The sequence below is a fragment of the Cucurbita pepo genome, chromosome LG18, assembly GCF_002806865.2.
Source record: "Cucurbita pepo subsp. pepo cultivar mu-cu-16 chromosome LG18, ASM280686v2, whole genome shotgun sequence".
Taxonomy (NCBI): domain Eukaryota; kingdom Viridiplantae; phylum Streptophyta; class Magnoliopsida; order Cucurbitales; family Cucurbitaceae; genus Cucurbita; species Cucurbita pepo.
In genome coordinates, this window is record NC_036655.1 from 475,886 (window position 1) to 488,567 (window position 12,682).

Genomic DNA, 12,682 nt, shown 5'->3' on the forward strand with positions numbered 1-12,682 from the left:
CCTCTCTCTCTCTCTCTCTCTCTCTCTCTCTCTCTCTCTCTCTCTCTCTCTCTCTCTCTCTCTCTCATGCCGCCCAAAAGTGTGGATTGTGAGATCGGACGTGGGTTAGAGAGGGAAACGAAAAATCCCTTCAAAGGGTGTGAAATCTCTCCCTAACATAGGCATTTTAAAACCGTGAGGCTGACGACGATACGTAACGAGCCAAAACGGACAATATCTGCTAGTGGTCGGGTTGGTGTGTTACAAATGGTATCAGAGCCACACCGAGTGGTGTGCCAACGAGAACGTTAACCTCCAAGGGGGTGGATTGTGAGATCCCACATCGGTTAAAGAGGAGAACGAAACATTCCGATGTGGAAACCTCTCCTTAACAGGCGGTATTAAAACTATGAGGCTGACGACAATACGTAACGGGCCAAAGCAGACAATATCTGCTAGTGGTGGGCTTGGACTATTACAAATGGTATCAAAGCCAGACACCGATCGATGTGCTAGCGAGGACGCTATTCCTCAAGGGGGTCGATTGTGAGATCCCACCTCAGTTAAAGAGGAGAACAAAACATTCCTTATAAGGGTGTGAAAACCTCTCCCGAACACACGAGTTTTAAAATCGTGAAGCTAATGACGATATCTAACGGGCCAAAACGGTAAATCTCAAGTTAAACTATAACTTACGAGAGAGTTTACCAATAACTTCTCCTAGAGATGATCTACGATTGCCAAATCGAACAAAATCAAAATCAAAATTCTCATATTGATAATTTTCTACAGGTGCACGAGGTGGTGGAGCTCCAAGTTAATTATTACATTCACTCCATTCTATCAAGGTATGCCATTCTTGAACTAAATTGATATTAATCCACATGGGTTTCCTCCTTAAACCCTTTTTGTTCATCATATTCAATCAATTTCATGAACAGAAACAGCCACCTTAGCAATCATATTGGAAAAGAAGCAACAATAAATGGGTTTGGAGCTTCAAAGTTCAAGCTATTGTTCTTGAATCAAACAGCTCCAACAATTTTCACCAACAATGAAATAGAAGCAAGAAATGGCAAGCCACTTCTAGTTGCAATTTGTGATACCACCAACTCCAATGGCATCATCAAGACAGGTCCTTTATCATCGGCGTCGGTCGAGTTGGTCGTCCTCAATTTATAATTCAGCTCCGACCAACGAGTAGACGAAAGTTCGTGGACTTCGAGCGATTTTAACAACAATGTTGTTTCTAAAAGAGAGGGGAAAAGACCTTTGATCGTGGGGAATGATATGATAATTTGCTTGAAAAATGGGGTTGGATTCATCAAAGGTTTGAGCTTTAGTGACAATTCGAGCTGGACTAAGTCTAAGAAGTTTAGATTGGGAGCAAAAGTTGTTGATAAGAACATCTTGGCTAAGTTTCCAAGAATTATGGAAGCTGTTTCGAAACCGTTTAGAGTGATGGATCATCGTGGGGAAGGTATGTCGTTTTTAACCCTATTTTTCTCGAACGATATTTGATCCAATACTTTAAACTTATTTCATTTTAGTCACTGTACTTTTAATAATGTTTTAAAATCGGTCGTAGGGACTACTATGGTTCTCTTGTATCGACTATTGGTTAGAGCACCGACTCTCGTTTGTCATGGTCTAGTACGAGAGCATGACTAACAAGAATCGTGGTCTATGACTACAGATTCTTTGGTGATTCCATCCCAATTGATGTCAACGGTAATTTATCCCAGTAGGGCACGAGAAATTGATGTCAACGGTACATGGGTTGGTTGAAAGAATCTTTTGAACTGACCTAAAATTTCAGGTCGATTGGGTTGGTGACCCAAGTAACCCGAACAGAGTTCACAACCCAACCCTCTATTTTTGAGTTATGTTGGGTTGTCACGTTATTTTTTAATTATTTTAGAAAAATTCTACTTATTCACAATATATGTTATATTAATAACTAAAATCTCGTACTAACATTTACGATCGTTAAATATTCTTATTTTTTAAAAAAGAAAGTTTAAATTGGGTTGAGTTGTAACTCTATTTTCGAGTAACTCGACCAAAAAAATGTCAACCTGCAAACGAAGCTAAATTTTCAGTTCTTCACAAATTCAACCTAACCTAACCCAACCCATCCCAACTTTTATGGTTTGAGTTCGGTAGTCTAGATTGGTCGGATTATCGGATCATATGAACACCTTTAGTTTACCACCACTGACTGCATTTGACGGATGCTCTATCAAATAGACTAGAGTCAATGTCAACTACAGTTTGTTGGTATAAACAATTGACGTTAGATAATGATAGACTCAAATTGACATTAGTTGTGGTCCATAGAGATAGACCACAACTAATATCAATCATTGTCACTGACTGCATTTGACGTTAGCGATGCTCTATCAAATAGACTAGAGTCAATGTTAACTATAGTTGTTGGTATAAACAATTGACGTTAGACGTAATCTGTAATGATAGACTCAAATTGACATTAGTCGTGGTCCATAGCGATGGACCACGACAAACATCAATCATTTTCTTTATAAAAAAATGATTATAGCTAATCTTAATCAATCTTAGATCATGTTAATTAATAAAAAAATTCCTTTTGGTTACGACATTAGTTTACAAGAAGCACCACCCGCCGAGGAGGGAAGATGAAATATGGCGATTGGAAGGCATCGGCAAAGATGGCGTATACCACAATCGTTTGTCCTCCGAAGGCATAAAAAATGTCGATGATTTTTTGAAGGCTTATCACAAAAAGGGTCCAACCTACGTACGAAAGGTAACCATATTTAGTCCTCAATTATAGTTTACCATATGTATATATGCATATGTATCTCTGTAGGTATATGTATATGTATATGTATGTATAGATGTATGTATATATATATTTGACCTTTCATTACAGGTAAACACGTCGTATGATTGAAGATATTTTGTCTTTCGTTTAGTATCATATTTGCTATCCATTTATTATTTCTTCTATTTTATTTGTATTTTTTTTATATTTTATAAATGATTATAAACAGAGAATTTTCACCACGGTTATGTGCCGTAGTTTTAAAAAATATTTTCACTGAACTTCGATAATTCATGCATGCAGCTTCTTGGTGGGAGAGTCCCGCAAAATACATGGAAAAAGATGGTTAATAACGCTTTAGAATGTGATGCCTTTATAGCCTCCATGGCCTCGAATCCGAGCTTTAGGGTTCGTTCGATGGGAAATGAAGCCATGGGAGGTGAAGCTTTCGACATGAACTCGGAGGTTAGTGAGCCGAAGAATTATTGTGAAAGCGATGGACTACAATTTGATGGCCAGCTTCAAGACTTGGTATCTTACCCTCCGACCTTTGAGGTCTCTCTCTTCTCTTTCTCTCGAGTGAATATCTGTCTTTAATTGATTCGATTCAGTTCGAACTTGAACGAGGATCGAACCGAACGAATTGGGTTTCCTACGCTCATAGTTTTCTTCTTGAACGGTTTGAATTGGATTGAATGTTAGGAATCACAACTCTCCACAATGGTATGATATTGTCCACTTTCCTCCCCTCAACAATCCTCTCATCGAACAAAGTACACAATAGAGCCTCCCTTGAGACCTATAGAGCTCTCGAACAGTCTTCTCTTAATTGAGGCTCGACTCATTTCTCTGGAGCCCTCGAACAAAGTATAACTAAGGCTTATTGACTCACAGACACTGCTTGACAATATTACACTTTGTTTTATAGATATAGTAGAGGCCGGACAACGTAGACAATACATTTGTCTCTTAGATTTGTTCATAAAATATCTAGATATCTAAATTTTTATTGATAACGGGCTCAAATAACTATTGGGTTTGACCCGTTAGACCGATATATTAACGTATGATATGTCTTGTAGGAACGTTTGTCGGGAAATTATGAAGGAATTATCGAAGGCCAAGCCTTTGAAGGGATGGGAGAACAAGACTACCATTTCATTTTTGATAATGGTATTTCAACTTATTGATTTCTTTCTTGTTCATGAATATATATGATCTTTGTGGTAAAATAGTTACTTTCATTTGCAGATTATCCGCCATTGTTGCCACATGGAGAGGCTTCAAACTCAGATAGCCATAACAATGATAATGTAATGACTCACGAACAATATAATCAAGGTCGATGTTGGACTGGGTTGGTGCCTAAACGCACGTAAGGCGAGTAGATGTTCGGTTTAGAGTTGTAATATTACTCTTGATCCTGTTTCAGAACTACTATTCGAATATAAATCGATTAGAATTTTGGATGAAAGTTGAGAAGCTAGAATGAGTGTGGAGGTGACCTAAAACTCGTGGGGTCGTGTTCACGTCTCGATTTCTGTCTTGGGTCACCGTTCACATCATTTGAGGTCTTAGTATGTCCAACGTTCTTATAATAGATTTATATTCTAAGAGTAGTTTTAAAACGTCCATGAAAAGATAGATAATATTGCAATTAGTGTAAGTATATTTTGTAAGAGAGAGAAAAAAGTTCAGGTTTTTTTTTTTTTTTTTTTTTTTTTTTTTTTTTTTNTTTTTTGTAATTTAAATTGTACATGGCAAGTTTGAAGTCTCGTTGTTTCTTACGCCTCGATGACTGTCATCTCGACCTCTTTGGTTGAGATAATAAGTCTAATGAAATACATCGACTTCTAGGTTACACTTCTGATTGAAGTAGCCTTTGGTCTTTTCTTAGATTTGTTCTTCGGTTTCTTTTTCTCCCAACCCATTGGTTTCTTCTTAATTTTTTACGTCAATAGATACTTTTGGAAGATGTTGATGGTCTTTCAATAACATCTTATATAGGCAGTTCTGCGACCGTTTTACCTTCATTAATAGGGCTCCATTTTTGTCGAATATCTTGAGTAACGAGCTGACTAACTCTACTATGCTACCTTCTTCTGTCATTTGACTAAGACTGATAATATTACTATTCAAGCTTGGGATATAATATACTTGATCAATAGACGTTGGTCGTCATTCTTGCACTGGAACAAGATAGATCATTTACCTTGGATCAGGATCCATCACCAAACTTCACGTTTCCAATGAGCTTCTCATAAGGCTCCTTGAACTTTACTCGATCTTCGGTCATGTGGTTGCTTGCTCCATTGTCTAGATACTACATGTTGGTCTCCACTCGGTCTTCGACTTCTGTGAGAAGGTTTGCCATAACCTTCTCTTCGTTGAGCATCAAGAGGTTGGGCATCTTATAGACCAACATAACTGTGGGCTCTTGATCATGTATGAGTATGAGATTGCCTCCTCATCGAGCTTATTCATACAATGCTCTACCCCATAGTGCGTGTATTTTCACAAGAGTAACAATTGATCATACTCTTGTTCTTCTAAGGGTTGACCTTGTCATGGATTTATGATGTATTATCACGACCTCCCTGCTACCATGTCTGTGGCCATGACCCCAACCATGCCCACGACCTTTTTTTTTTTTTTTTTTTTTTTTTTTTTTTTTTTTNCCATGTCAATTCATTCCTGAAAAAGAAGAAGCAACCGCATTTTTTTTTCGTGTGCAAGCCACTCCTTGTGTGTGAGTAAGAGGTGCTTCTCCTCTCAGTCATCGTAGTCCTGAAGTCTCTCCTTATGGACCTTAAGATGAGCAACAACCTCCTCAACGGATATGTTCTTGAGGTTGCCGAATTGCTCGATGGAGTTAATAATCTGCATGAATCTCGGGGGGACAGCTCAAAGAAACTTCTTGACGACGGAGATCTCCTCCACCTTATCGTCTAACAAACAGATGTCGCTGACGATCGTCGTCAACTTCATCGCAAAATCATCTATTGACTCACCGTCTTTCATGCAGATAGCCTCGAACTCTCTCTTCAGGCTTGCATCTTTGCTTCCTTGACACGTTCTACACCCACATGCATTGTTTGCAATGTCTCCACGCCCATCAACTTTCATTTTGATTTGTCCCTTAGCCACATCCTATTGAGAGAGGTACTATTCTGATACCAACCACCCACACACAAATTCGAATCAGAATTTGAAATCCAAATTCAACATCTGATGACCACGACATTTCCCAGCAAAATATCAAGGTTTCCATCGTTGCAGCGTTGATGAGATGCTCAAAGTAGCTTGTCAACTCTATGGAAATTACAATGTGGCTATATCTAATTTTGTGATACGTTCACGACGCTCTTCCCTCGGTCGGTCATGCATACTAGGATGTTCAATTTGGCTCCACAGAACCCACTAAAGGTCACAATACCGAACACATGAGATTGTCTAGATGGCCTACCACATATGGCCTTTGGATTGTGCGCTGTAAACAAATAGCCACTCTATAAGACCTCCTGGCCCATATAGATTTTCGACTGTATCTTAACAATTATTTCCATAGTTATATATCCGATTTGGACCGAAAGACGAACACACAGCCTACAATTCATGCATTTTTGAGTAATAGCAATGAGATTTTCTAATATCATACTAAGAATATGTGATGTCCCACGTTGATTGGGGAAGAGAACAAAACACCCTTTGGATGTGGAAACCTTCTCCTAGCATAGACATTTTAAAGCCTTGAGAGGAAACCCGAAAGGAAAAGTCCAAAGAGGACAATATCTGCTAGTGGTGGGCTTGAGCCGTTACTAATGGTATTAGAGCCAGACACAAGATGAAGTGCCAACCTTCTCGCTTATGATGTCCCACATTGGTTGGGAAGGAGAACAAAACAACAAAGAGTGTGGACCAAAGAGTGTGGAAACCTTCACCTGCCAAACGCATTTTAAAACCTTGAGAGGAAGCCGAAAGGGAAAGTCCAAAGAGGACAATATCTGCTAACGGTGGATCTGGGCCATTACAAATGGTATCAGAGCCAGACACCGGACGATGTGCCTACCTTCTCGCTGTTCCTTGAAGGAGGGTAGACATGAGGCGATGTGCTAGTAAGGATCCTCGGCCCCAAAGGGAAGGGAGGTGGATTGTGATGTCCCACATTGGTTGGGGAGGAGAACAAAATACTCTTTATAAAGGTGTGGAAACCTTTCTTTAGCAGTACGGGTGTACACTCAACCCAACAACCTAGACCAACCCAACCGAACTATAAGGGTTGGGATGGGTTGAATTGACACAAAACGTAAAATATATTAAGAATCTTTTGTATTAATGGGTTTGCCAGAGGTACTTTGCCATGCTCGAGTCTTAATCTTAATCTTTCTATATTAATGGATTTGCGAGAGTGGTATTAAGAATCTTTTGTATTAATAGGTTTGCGAGGGTGGTATTAAGAATCTTCCGTATTAATGGATTTGCCATAGTGATATTAAGAATCTTTCGTTTGCTAGGGTGGTACTTTGCCTAGTCTACGAACACTCATGCTCGAGTTTGACGCCCGTCATAAAAATATATAAAATATATTAAATTTTTTTCTATATTAATGTTTCGCCTGTCATTAGCCAGAGTGTTACTTTGCTTAGTTTAAGAACACTCATTCATGCCTGGCAAATACATATTTCTTTCTTATTATTTTGTTTAGGTTTATTAATTATGATTTACACATACATTCAAATTATTAGGGTTTAGATTCTAATGTATTTATTATTTATTTGTTACAACATTATTATATCACAATTTATATATATATATATATTTATTTTTCTAATAATTTAGAACTCTCTACGGTCACTAACCATATTTCAATTATTTTTGTTATATACCATGTTTTTAAACTAATCATTTTTATTGTTTATTTAATTTTAAGATCTATTCTTATATTTTTCCCACTCTAACGAATTCTCAAGAAATGTTGATATTTAGTTGTCTTTAGTTTTATGACAATGTTGAACTAAGTTAATATGTTATAATTTTCGCTCGTTGTTTTTTATTGATTTTTTTTTTTTTTTTTNTTAACGAATTCTCAAGAAATGTCGATATTTAGTTGTCTTTAGTTTTATGACAATGTTGAACTATGTTAATATATGTTTTTTATTGAATTGTTTTTTTTAATGAATAATTATAGATTGATTTGTGTTTTGAACTTTTAATACCTTTTATCCAAGATTGTATCCGAATAATTATAAATTGTAGATAAATAAAACTTTTTAAAAAAAATTTTACAACCCAACCCAAACCTATTCACGTCTAAAAAACCTTATACTGATATTTATGAAATTTTAGTTATTAATGTAAGGATGTTAATTTTTTTAAAATAATTAAAATAGAGGATTGAGTTGAATTGGGTCGTAAACTCTATTCAAGTTGGTTGAAAAGACTTTTGGGAGTTAGCTTTACCAATCATATTCTTATTATAGCTTTTCAAAAGGTATTACCAAATTGGTCAAAGACACATTATTGGTTTTGAATTCAAAGTACATTGAATTTTAGAACTTGTACCTTTGTGTCATAAAGTTTTCTATTTGTCAAATAACTTTACTTAAGTTATTAGTTCAACATTCATTCCTTTTGGTGTTTTGGAAATGTTATTTTTCAAAGTTAGTACGACTCATAATTTTAGGTTGGTTAGATCGGTGACTCGAGTAATATGAATAGAGCTCACAACCCAACCCAACTCAATCCTCTATTTTCGGGATGGGTTTCGTTGAGTTATCGGGTTTTGTTTTTAACTACTTAAAAAAAAAATCTACTTATCTACGATACATATTACATTAATAACCAATATACTATGTTATGCCATGTTATGCGATTCTATGTTTTGGAATTATAATATCCTTTCGATGATACATGTTGAAAGATGTCACGACTCAATTTTTCTCACTCGAGTCGATACTATTTTAATAAGAACTTGAAAGATTAAGTAAAATATTGCATTTAAAACCGAACATAAGTATATTTATATACAAATCCAAGTTAAAGTTTGAATACATTGAGCCTCATCTACAAACACTAAGTAGTTGAAAACGGTGTGGCTTTGTATGGCTCCTGCTCCAGACCTGCATTCATCCTTAACCAACTTCTTCTTGTCACCTGAAAAACATGAGAAAACTTGAATAAATACAAAGACTCAGTAAGTAGCCTACTTGTATGTTTTTAATCATGTTCTTAAGGTATAATAGCGTACCACACTCTTTCTTGACTTGTTCTTGGTTCTTGTCTTTGGTTCTTGTTTCTTACGTGGTACCTAACAGTCTTCATATCTTAATGGACTCGACTTCTGTAACTACTTTAGGGTGTGGTATACTTGGCTTGAGTTATGTCCTTAAGGTAGTCTCGTAACCACTTTAAAATCAAGGGCTATCCATAAAGATTGTTTCCTTTCTTGATTCATGGTTGCGGGGTAGCAGATTGATTACTAGAAAATCAATAGCTAAGTAGAACGGACTTCTTAATCCTTAGCTTGAGGGTAGCATATTGATTACTTAAAAATCAATACTACCTATCTTCTTGATCCTTGGTCTTAAGGTAGCACATTGATTACCAAAAAAATCAAGGCTACCTAAGACTTATCTCTTGCACCATCTTGATCAATGATTGCATACCTAGATCTCATTTTAACTTAGGGTATCCATGTATTACTTGATTTATGAGGTAACATTCTAAGTACTTAAAAATTAAGAGTTAACATCGAGCTCATTTTGAGTTAGGGTAGTTAACCTCGAGCTTATCTTGAGTTAGGGTAGCTTCCTACTTGCTTAAAAATCAAGGGCTAACCTAAAACTTATTATGAGGTGACATCTTGGTTGCTTAAAAATAAAAAATGAACCTAGAGCTCATTTTAATATTAGGGTAGCAGTCCGATTACTTAAAAATCAAGGGTAATCCTAGAGCTCATCTTGAATTAGGGTAACTTTCTGGTTGCTTAAAAACTACGGGCTAACCTAAAGCTTATTATGAAGCAACATCCTGATTACTTAAAAATCAAGGATGAGTCTAGAACTCATCTTAATCTGAGGATAACCTCCTGGTTGCTTAAAAACCAAGGGCTAATCTATAGCTTATCACGAGATAACATACTAATTACTTAAAATCGAGGATGAACCTAGAGCTCTTTTTAATCATAGGGTAACTTCTTAGTTGCTTAAAAATGAAGGGCTAACCTCGCACCTTATAACTACCCTAATTATGATTTAACAATATTTAAGTTCCTAAAGTGAGCACAAACCATTAACTTCTTCATGTCATGTTGGTCACAGTTCTAGAAAGATTTTATATCTTTGTTAGAGGTAGTCTTGTTGCTTAATTTATATCTTTAACTTATATTATTATGGTCAGAAATCTCGAACATATCTTCATGTCCTTATAATAAGTATTACTTAAAGTCTTAAACCATTTGGAGAATATTTTGGGTTTTCAAATGCCATGAGGAACCCTAGGGGCATTATGGTCATTTTACCCTTAAATCTTGGTTTAGACCTTAAACGTGTTTCAATGAGTTTGAAATTTTAGATAAACCTTATTCATCATGAAATAAGTGTTATTATAAATCTTTATGATATTTAGAGGTTATTTAGGTATTAAATCGAAGGTAACGGTCATACGAGCATTTCAGTCATTTTGCATTTCTTAGTTTAGCCACTTACCCGTCTCAAAATGATCATTAAATTTCATATATAACTGTAGCATGTCATATTGTGCTTTGGTTTAATATTTCAAGGGCAGCGAAGTTCTTTTAAAAGATTATTTTAACGATATTTGATTCTAGAGAAAAACACTTGGTTCAGGCCCTTAACTCATGGTTCTTAATATTTTTCTTTTATATCCCCATTAATTCACTCTTAACTTAAGATTCAATTATAAGTTACTACTTAAGTTACTACTTATCCGAAAAAGGTGCACCTTCTTAGTGGGTGACTCAATTATAAGAACTTTAAAATTAAGTGTGTTTTGCTCTACTTATCTCAAAAAGGTGCACCTTCTTAGTGGATGACTCAATTATAAGAACTTTAAAGTTAAGTGTGTTTTGCTCGAAGTAAACAACGTGACTATGTCACCAGGGCTATTAGATGTTGAATCCGAATTCTGAATCCTAATTCAAATCTGTTAGGAATAACGACTCTCCATAATGGTATAATATTGTCCACTTTGCTTTGGGCTTCCCAAAAGGCCTCACACCAATAGAGATAGTATTCCACTTTTGACTACACCTTTGAGGCTCACAATTCTTTGTTATCACTCCCAATAATTCTCAATAATCCTCCCCTCGAACAAAGTACCCTATAAGCCTCCACAGACTTATGGAGACCTCCTCTTAATCGAGGCTCGACTCCTTTCTCTGGAGCCCTCAAACAAATTACACCCTTTGTTCGAAACTTTAGTCACTTTTGACTACACCTTCGAGGCTCACAATTCGCTTATGAAGACCTCCCCTTAATCGAGACTCGACTCCTTTCTCTGGAGCCCTCAAACAAAGTACACCCTTTGTTCGACACTTTAGTCACTTTTTACTACACCCTCGAGGCTCACAATTCGCTTATGGAGACCTCCCCTTAATCAAGGCTCGACTCCTTTCTTTGGAGCTCTCAAACAAAGTACACAATTTGTTCGACACTTTAGTCACTTTTGACTACACCTTCGAGGCTCTTAATTCGCTTATGGAGACCTCCCCTTAATCAAGGCTCGACTCCTTTCTTTGGAGCTCTCAAACAAAGTACACAATTTGTTCGACACTTTAGTCACTTTTGACTACACCTTCGAGGCTCTTAATTCGCTTATGGAGACCTCCCCTTAATCAAGGCTCGACTCCTTTCTTTGGAGCTCTCAAACAAAGTACACAATTTGTTCGACACTTTAGTCACTTTTGACTACACCTTCGAGGCTCTTAATTCGCTTATGGAGACCTCCCCTTAATCAAGACTCGACTCCTTTCTCTAGAGCCCTCAAACAAATTACACCCTTTGTTCGACACTTTAGTCACTTTTGACTACACCTTCGAGGCTCACAATTCTTTGTTAAATATTTGAGGATTCATTCTGATACCATGTTAAGAATCACGACTCTCCACAATGGTATGATATTGTCCACTTTGAGTATAAGCTCTCATAGCTTTGCTTTGAGCTTCCCAAAAGGCCTCACAACAATGGAGATAGTATTCCTCACTTGTAAACCCATGATCATTCCCTAAATTAGCCAATGTGGGACTCACTCCCAATAATTCTCAACAAAATCTCGGGTTAGAACTATGATTAAGGTTTNTCTCAACAAAATCTCGGGTTAGAACTATGATTAAGGTTTAGTTAAGGGTTAGTATTGAATTGGAAGGGTTAGGGAAAGCAAAAGGAGACCCAAGTCGTCTCTCCCTCCACTTCTTTACAACTTCTCAACTCTTTGTCCCAATCTCATAGCGCACACGCTTTGGGGTCGAAGGATGTTTCCTCGTATCTTCCTTGAAAATGGAACAAAATTTAACCTTAAATTTCACTTCCATAACTTCATTTAAATGTCTCATTTCCAATCAACTTCTCACCACCAAACTTGTTTGTTTGTTTGACACTTCCATAATTCTAATTCTCTGATTATGGAAAAGAGGGGCTTTCCATTTCATGTTCGGGATCATCAACACTATCCCAAAAGGTCTTAGCCACTCTTTTCCTTTTCTGAGGTTTTGAGGATCTTCATTTGGGCTTCAAGTTTTCAACTTTTTTACTTTTTTCTTCTGGGTTTTGAGAATCATGATCTGGGTTTTGAAATTTTTGACGTTTTTCTTCTAGATTTTTAAGATTTTGATTCGGGTTTTGAAGTTCTGAAGTTTTTTTTTTTTTTTTTTTTTTTTTT

General features: G+C 36.6%; 1 pseudogene; it reads left to right on the forward strand.

The window, feature by feature from the left end:
- LOC111780467 overlaps positions 1-12,682 on the forward strand; it is a 16,198-nt pseudogene that overhangs the window by 650 nt on the left and 2,866 nt on the right.